Genomic DNA, 7,138 nt, shown 5'->3' on the forward strand with positions numbered 1-7,138 from the left:
TTAATTACCAGAGATAGGGAAAAGGAACTAAGAGAAGGTAGTAACATAAAAATGGCAAAGTAATAATTACTTGTATTACAGATAGTTTTGGTGCAAACTAAGTTCTCCAAAAATGGATTAAAAAACACAAGCAAACATTTTAAAAGTATCAAAGGTCTGCTAAATTAGAACTCATACTCTGAGTATCACTCCTTCTATACCATTTCTTCCCCTTTACAGCTGTATGAGCAGAGGCTTAATAAAACTTAGTTTTCTCTAGACATAACAATTAAACACAATACAAACCTCTTAGAAAAAAGAAGCTGCCTTATCACTGACACAGTTGCTACGAAAAAGTCAGACCCATCTGCATACACTTTATAAGAGTTTCCTAAGATGTTGATTTCCACAAACATATTGAGTATGTAACTAACCTCTGGAAATTTTGTTCCATATTTAAGCTGTCCTTCAGAGATAAGAAAATTCAAATAAATTAGTGTATCCCTCTTTCCCACCTCCAGAAAACCTCTCCACAGATTAAGAAGTACTGATGCTTGAAATGTGAGCTGGAAGAATCAGCAAGAATAAATCACTGCTTCTTCATTTAAACAGTCCCCAGCCACTCCAATACCTGACCTTCCAAGAGTCTGCCATCCTCCAACACCTGAAAATTATGAAGAATATTTTCTACTTCCTAGATTTAGAGCATCTGCTCCTCATTTTAGGAAGTCTGAAGCTGTCCTGGAAACCTTGCCGAAGCAAACACAAGTGCAGCCTGACAGTGGCTTGAAGAGCTGCCTGCTGCACTGGAATACATCCCATGAAGTCATAGTTAAAATCTACAATCTCTTCAGTAAGATACCCTACCAGAAACAGCAGCAGCAGCACTACAGCTATGTGGATGGCACAATTATTTTCCACTTGACCCAAGAAAATGCAAAGCTGCTGAACACAAACATCTTTTAGTCAGCTTCTCCCCATTCAGTCTTACAGGCTACTGCAAAGTCAAGCAGTAAAAAATGAATAACCAAGAGTACCCAAATTACAAAAGTCTACACATTTATATTTAGTATGTTTTCAGAAGAGTGGACACATCTGGTTATGACATCAAAGCCATCTTTCTCTAGCTGACCCCCTTGTTATTCATAACGCAGAATGAGGCATTCCTATTAAAACAGTTTGTTCTTCTCTAAACATTACAAGACTTAATAGGTGAGTCAGCTACAGCCCTTTCTCATTTTGCACCTAAGATTACCTGGCATGCCCAACATTTAAATACACACACCTCTGCTTCTCATATGGAAATGAAAACTCCATTACCTCAGAGGGACGCTAGACAGAATAAATCTGTGCTTCTAAGGCATGGAGACACTAATGAAAGGATTGTCACAGACGGGCCCACAAGGAGATTAGTAACTCTTCATTCAGGGTGAGGTTTCGATTGCATGCAGCATGCCACACGCGTTACCGTGTCCTGAGCCACAAGGATAAAGTTATGCAGGGCACAAGTTTAAACTCAGCTGCAGCAAGGGGACGTAAATCCTGCACCCTGGCCAGAAATCTTTAACAAGCGGTGACCGCGACATTGCAGACGGCCCCGTGTCCCCGAGGGGACACAGAGCGGCTTCACCTGCCCTCCCTCAGCGCTGCTTGGCTCTCCCAGCGCTGCCCTTCGCGCCCAACACCGCGTTCGCTGACTCGCAGGAACTTCGCGGGCCAGGGGACCCCCCGGCACAGCTGGTGCAGGGGAGCGGCCCCGTCACCTCCCATCAGCCCTGCCTGCAAAGCTGCCATTTCCCGCAGCCCTTCCCGCCCAGCCGCGCGCCCCCCCAGCCCCGCGCGCACCTTGCCCAGCTGCTTCTGCAGCGCCAGCTCCGAGAACGCCATGGTGGGGCGGGGCGGGGCCGCCTCCCGGCAGCCCTTGCGCCGGGCCCTCAGTGCGTTGTCCCTCTGCCTCCGGCCCTCCCTGGCCTGCTCCCGTAAACAGAAGGCCTATTGCAGCTTTCCTTCTAATGGATCTGCGAGCCGGAGGTAAATAAACGCTTCGGTACTTTACTGCCAAAGCTGAAGGCAGAGAGCTCTCGGCTGGGTACCATTTCCACTCTTCACAGTATACACCAATCTGCCAGCCAGGCCGCAGCAATAAAAAGGGTTGAAACCGAGGGCGGGGGGGAAACCTCACAGCTGTCCGGGAGCCCACTTAGCTGCCAAAGGTATGCCACACATGGCAATTCTAGCTGGAGAACCAAGGTCTTGCAAGTTCCCCACATGCTGCTCTTGAGGCATGCTCGGCAGGTGCAGATCCCAGACTGTCTTTGCCATTTCCTGTGTTGGAAAAACGAGATCTGCAGAAAAACATCACAGTGCCCACGTGGGAGATGAATTTGCTTCTCCAGGAGGTTGCTTCTAATGGTTGACAGCACCACACAGTTCTTGGCTACTGTCCTCCTTTCTGTCTCTCACATAGCTAACAGGAATTTTGAATGTAATCTGGCACGTGCATTAACAGAAGTAATCTCAGGTATAAAATCATACAGAGATATTACAGGGATCTTGAGATTTTTTTTTTCCCCCCTCTGTGTTGATGGTAATGCGACTAAGTTTCAGGAAGCAGCCCCTGGCAAGTGACATCTGGGGCTTTGTGAAACCACGGATGAGGGGGACCTTTCAAATGGGTGAGACAGGTTAAGATACCAAGGTCACCCTGGACTGGCTGTGCACAGAAAAATCTGGTGAGAATTGCCTTCCTTTGTGGTGGTCTGCTGGTGCTTGGTCCTGCCCTTGCAGCCTGTATTTGTCCAGAAGCTGCTGATCTCCAAGATAGTGTTTGCGGGGCAAGATTTCTGAAGAGGAGCAGCAACCTGGCACATCACCACTAAGCACCCAGACCTCTTCTGCGCTCAGCATGCAAGGCCAGCATCATCCTAGGTGCTTTGTCCCCAACCCCACCAGCCCAGAGAGGCCCCTGCCCCAAAGAAGGGAGGGAAGAAGCTTTTCTTGGGGACTCTCACCAGTATAACCTTGCATGCTGTGTTCTCCGAGGTGGTGGGCCCTCCATAAGATGAACTAAGTATTCTGGGCAACCTGGGTTTTATAGTAAGAGGAGTAGGAAATGAAAGCTTTAGTGGGAGCCTGAGAGCTCTGGTCTGGGACAGACCAATGCCAGGTGACTTCAGCCCAGCATCCTACAGACTCTGGGGCTACATGACAGGGTTTGTTTTTTTTTTTAGGAAGTATAGCCTTGTTACAAGCCATTGCAGGATGAGCTGCATGGAATTTATCTAAGCCCTTTAAAGAAATTATTTGAAAATCAGTTGGTTCTACAAAAGTCCTAGCACAGACTGATGTCTGAGAATACTGCAGTCCTTGTAAATTTTTAATCGTAAGCATTTAAATTTTTAATTTTTCCCTATTTTGCAGTAAAAACAACTAGGAAAGTCTGATAGATATTTACAGTTATGTTAGGTGCTTGGAGCCACTTTTAAAAATCTGTGTGCATACAAAACCAAATTAATAATAGAAACCAGATGAGTAAAAACACACCCTTGGTGGTGACACATTGCTATCGTCTGAAGAACTGAATCATAGAATAATCTGGGCTGGAAGGGACCTCCACTGGTTGTCTAGTCCGACCTTCCCACAGTCAGCAGGGACATCCTCAACTAGAGCAGGCTGCCCAGTGGTAATACCATTTCCGTGCAAGGCTTAAGAGACCACCTTTGACTAAACCAACACCCAAAACACAAGTCCCAAGTTTCTTAACACTCACTGTTCAAACTCTTTACATTCAGAGCTGTGTCTGTGCTCTCTGACTCAAAACCTGCTCTGAACATCATCTGCAACGAGTAACTTCATGTTCAATGAAGAAATCCTAACGCCAAGTGATCTCTAGGTAGTATCTTGCTGGCAGGGTAACATTCTGCCCACACAGAACACAGCCTTGCTACCCTCTCAAAGCACCCTGTACAAGTTCTCTGGTAGTTCCTCTCCCCACAATATCTACCTTTCATTATCAAAGTTCCGTTCCATATTTCAGTTTCTGAAGCTAGCTTGTCTCCTCTATTTGTTGTCTATTGCCCAGACATGTCTATTTGACTAACATCTCCTTGATTTAGTGTCAGTTCTAAGTGTACATATATTCTAGAGGTAAAGATACAAAACCCAGCTTTCAGGATCAAGTCATCTATTATCAAACATGGTCTCTGCTCTGGAAAAGCTTTCGAATGCATATGGAAAACAGTCTGGTGAAGCCAGTGGGACCAATGAGACTGTGCCTTTCTGAATGAGGAGATATATATATATGTATATATATTTTCTGATATTCTTATCAAACAAGCTACACAAATTCACCAAAATGGCAATACATCCAACTCTTACTTCATTGCAACTCCTTTCTCCATAAAAGCTCACCCTGTGTAACACAGGTCCTCTTACTGACTGAGATGTTTTCCCGGAGATTTGGTAGAAAAGTTAAGATGGTCAGCAATACAGCAGAGGTGTGTTTTGGTTTCTCAGATGCTAGGGGAGAGGGCAAAGGGACAGCCTCCTAGAGTGCAAAGCTAGTTCTACAGCATGTGACTTTGGAATTCTAGTCAGCTCCACAGAGAGGAAAATGACACCATTTTTACTTACTTTCATATTTGAAATACTGCTCTCTTTCTTCTGCCTTCCTGTGGGCATCCTCTATCTCTGGGTGTGCCAGCTAAGAGCAGAACCATGGGAAAGGGTTCTCAGTAACACAAAACTACAATTCAGGAAGCATTTCAAAGAACTCCTGAAGTGGAGAAAACCATGAGTTGTCCAAATTCAGTAACGAATTGTCCAAATTCAGTAATGAAACAGCAGTTCTGAGTTGAACTTCAGTCAAATGGGCAAAATTTGCACTTCTGAAACATGCTCAAGTGATTGTGTCATACTGAAGTTTGGGGAATCAATGAGGACCAACAGAAGTGGCAGGAGCAAGTTTCCTCACAAAACCAAACTGGTTTCAGCTCTGGAAATATCATCATCAAGCGCATTATTTGTCTCAGGCTCACCTTTGATGTGAACAATTAGTAAGTCACGTGTGTGTGTGAACTACACCCTGACTATTTCATAATCGTAACTATCAGTTTACATCCAGGCAGGGCTGGATTTAAATCAGCAGTTCTGATGTACATCAGGCCTCATTGCCAATTGGAGATGGCAGCAAACAGTCTCTCACAAAAGAGTTAATTTTTCCTGCAAGTTTCAGCATCTCTCACCCTGCACACAAAGAGGCTCCCCATAGCCCTGGGCCACATCACACACTATAGCTGCCATCACCATGCTCCCTTTGCACACGCAGCTAGCAAACAGAAGCCAGACTAATAAAGGGTTTGCTGGTTCACCCACTTTGGCTGGGGGAAGAGCCAAATGACAACGTGGCACTCTGAGGATTCACCTCATGTGACTGGGCTGCCACCCTGGGTGTCATTTACAGCCATGGTTGGCACTGCTGTAGAGGGCTGAAACCAGACTTCCTGCACATTCTATAGCAATCAAGAAAGTGTATTGATTCATGTTACTGCCCCACCTGTGCCAAGATAATGATAAACAAGTCCTTTAGCAAGTGCAGAGCAACAGGTGTAGTGCTCTAACACAGACATCACTTCTTTGGCAAATCTCATGACATACTGATGTGTTACGGGACCACAAAGTGTTTATGCAATGCAAGAGCTGAGGTGAGGGGAGAACTAGTGTGATAAGAGTAGAGATCAGCCCTATAATGAGCAATATATTTTTAGTCATTCAAAGAAGTTAGTTACCTCTCATGAAGTTCACAAAAGAGGTTAAATACATTGAGATGTAAAAGGCACTCAGGCCTATCCTGTTACACTCACTGTGCTTAAGCATGTTCTCATAGTTATTTCAAGTGCACTAAGAAGTGGAGTGCTACACTCAAATTTTTTAAGTCAGAATCAAGACCATTCCCTTAACAAGACAAAACCAAATTCTCATTGAAGCCCTTGATTCTCTCTAAATGGTCAATGGTTATCAACTTCCACACACATAGCATGATAGGAGATGGCATCAGGTATATGCCTTTCCTTAGCTGAGAGATGTTGAGAAATCAGGCAGAAGTTGCATCCAGCATACAGGAAAAAAAAAAAAAAAAAAAGTATGAATTTGCTAGTGCAGGGAAAAGGATATTGGTAAAACCCCATTACTCCCATGAAGAATTGCAGAGAAAATCCCCAAAGCAAATTAAGCACCACACAGTGTGGGAAAACAAAACCATTCATCAGTTTTGGACAAAGAAGTCATGACTGAACTGGGATGACTAAATTGTGTATCTCTTGTGGAACTAAAGTGTTGTTTCAAATTACAATTAAAAACTTCCCTCAAACAAGAAAAAAAAAAATCTGTAATTACTTTTTTCCAGGCCTGAGAACTCAATCTAGACTCACCCCCCAACTCAACATTTGCTTTGAAATTACAGCTATTAAGATATATTAAAAAAATCTTAGAAGAGATACAAACCAAGTAAAATTTCATGCCTTCAAAGCAAGGTACTCATAGGGCACTGACGAAATTTGCATACTGCTAATTTGCAGTATGATTAAAATAATTATTTCAAGCACTGGAGTGTGCAAGCTCTGCTGTTTCAAAGGGAAGGTGGCCGTGCTCACTGAGGTGTAACAACGTGTCTCGAAGTGCGTAGCAACACTGGCTGCTTAGAACAGTCACTGGGACTGACCTTCACCTGTCAAAGCAGTAAATTGCTCCACAAGAGACAGCAACTGAGGAGGTTCAGAGTCTTTACATGGAAATAATCTGAGAATGATGTTGTTTGTGAAACTGCAGGGTGAAACACCACATCCTAAATGGAGGAGACTAAATACAACTGGCACACTTGTACACATAGGCATCCTAAAATACATGGACCTCCAAATATATACATGTCATAAGCCTAAACTGCAGGAGACACCAGCAATTTTCAGATCTTTTCTGAATGCTTAAGTGACTCCATTAATTTTTCCTAAGTTCTTCCTGGCGGCTTGAGAACAATTCTTGGAGGACATTCAACCTAATCCTTGCTGTATGTGACAGCTCAGAGGAAGGCAGCAGAAAAGAATTCTGAAAAGTCTTTCATAAAGTAAACCAATGAGAAATAGCAGGAAAACATTTAATGCCTGTC

This window comes from Indicator indicator, chromosome 21 (assembly GCF_027791375.1).
Source record: "Indicator indicator isolate 239-I01 chromosome 21, UM_Iind_1.1, whole genome shotgun sequence".
NCBI lineage: Eukaryota > Metazoa > Chordata > Aves > Piciformes > Indicatoridae > Indicator > Indicator indicator.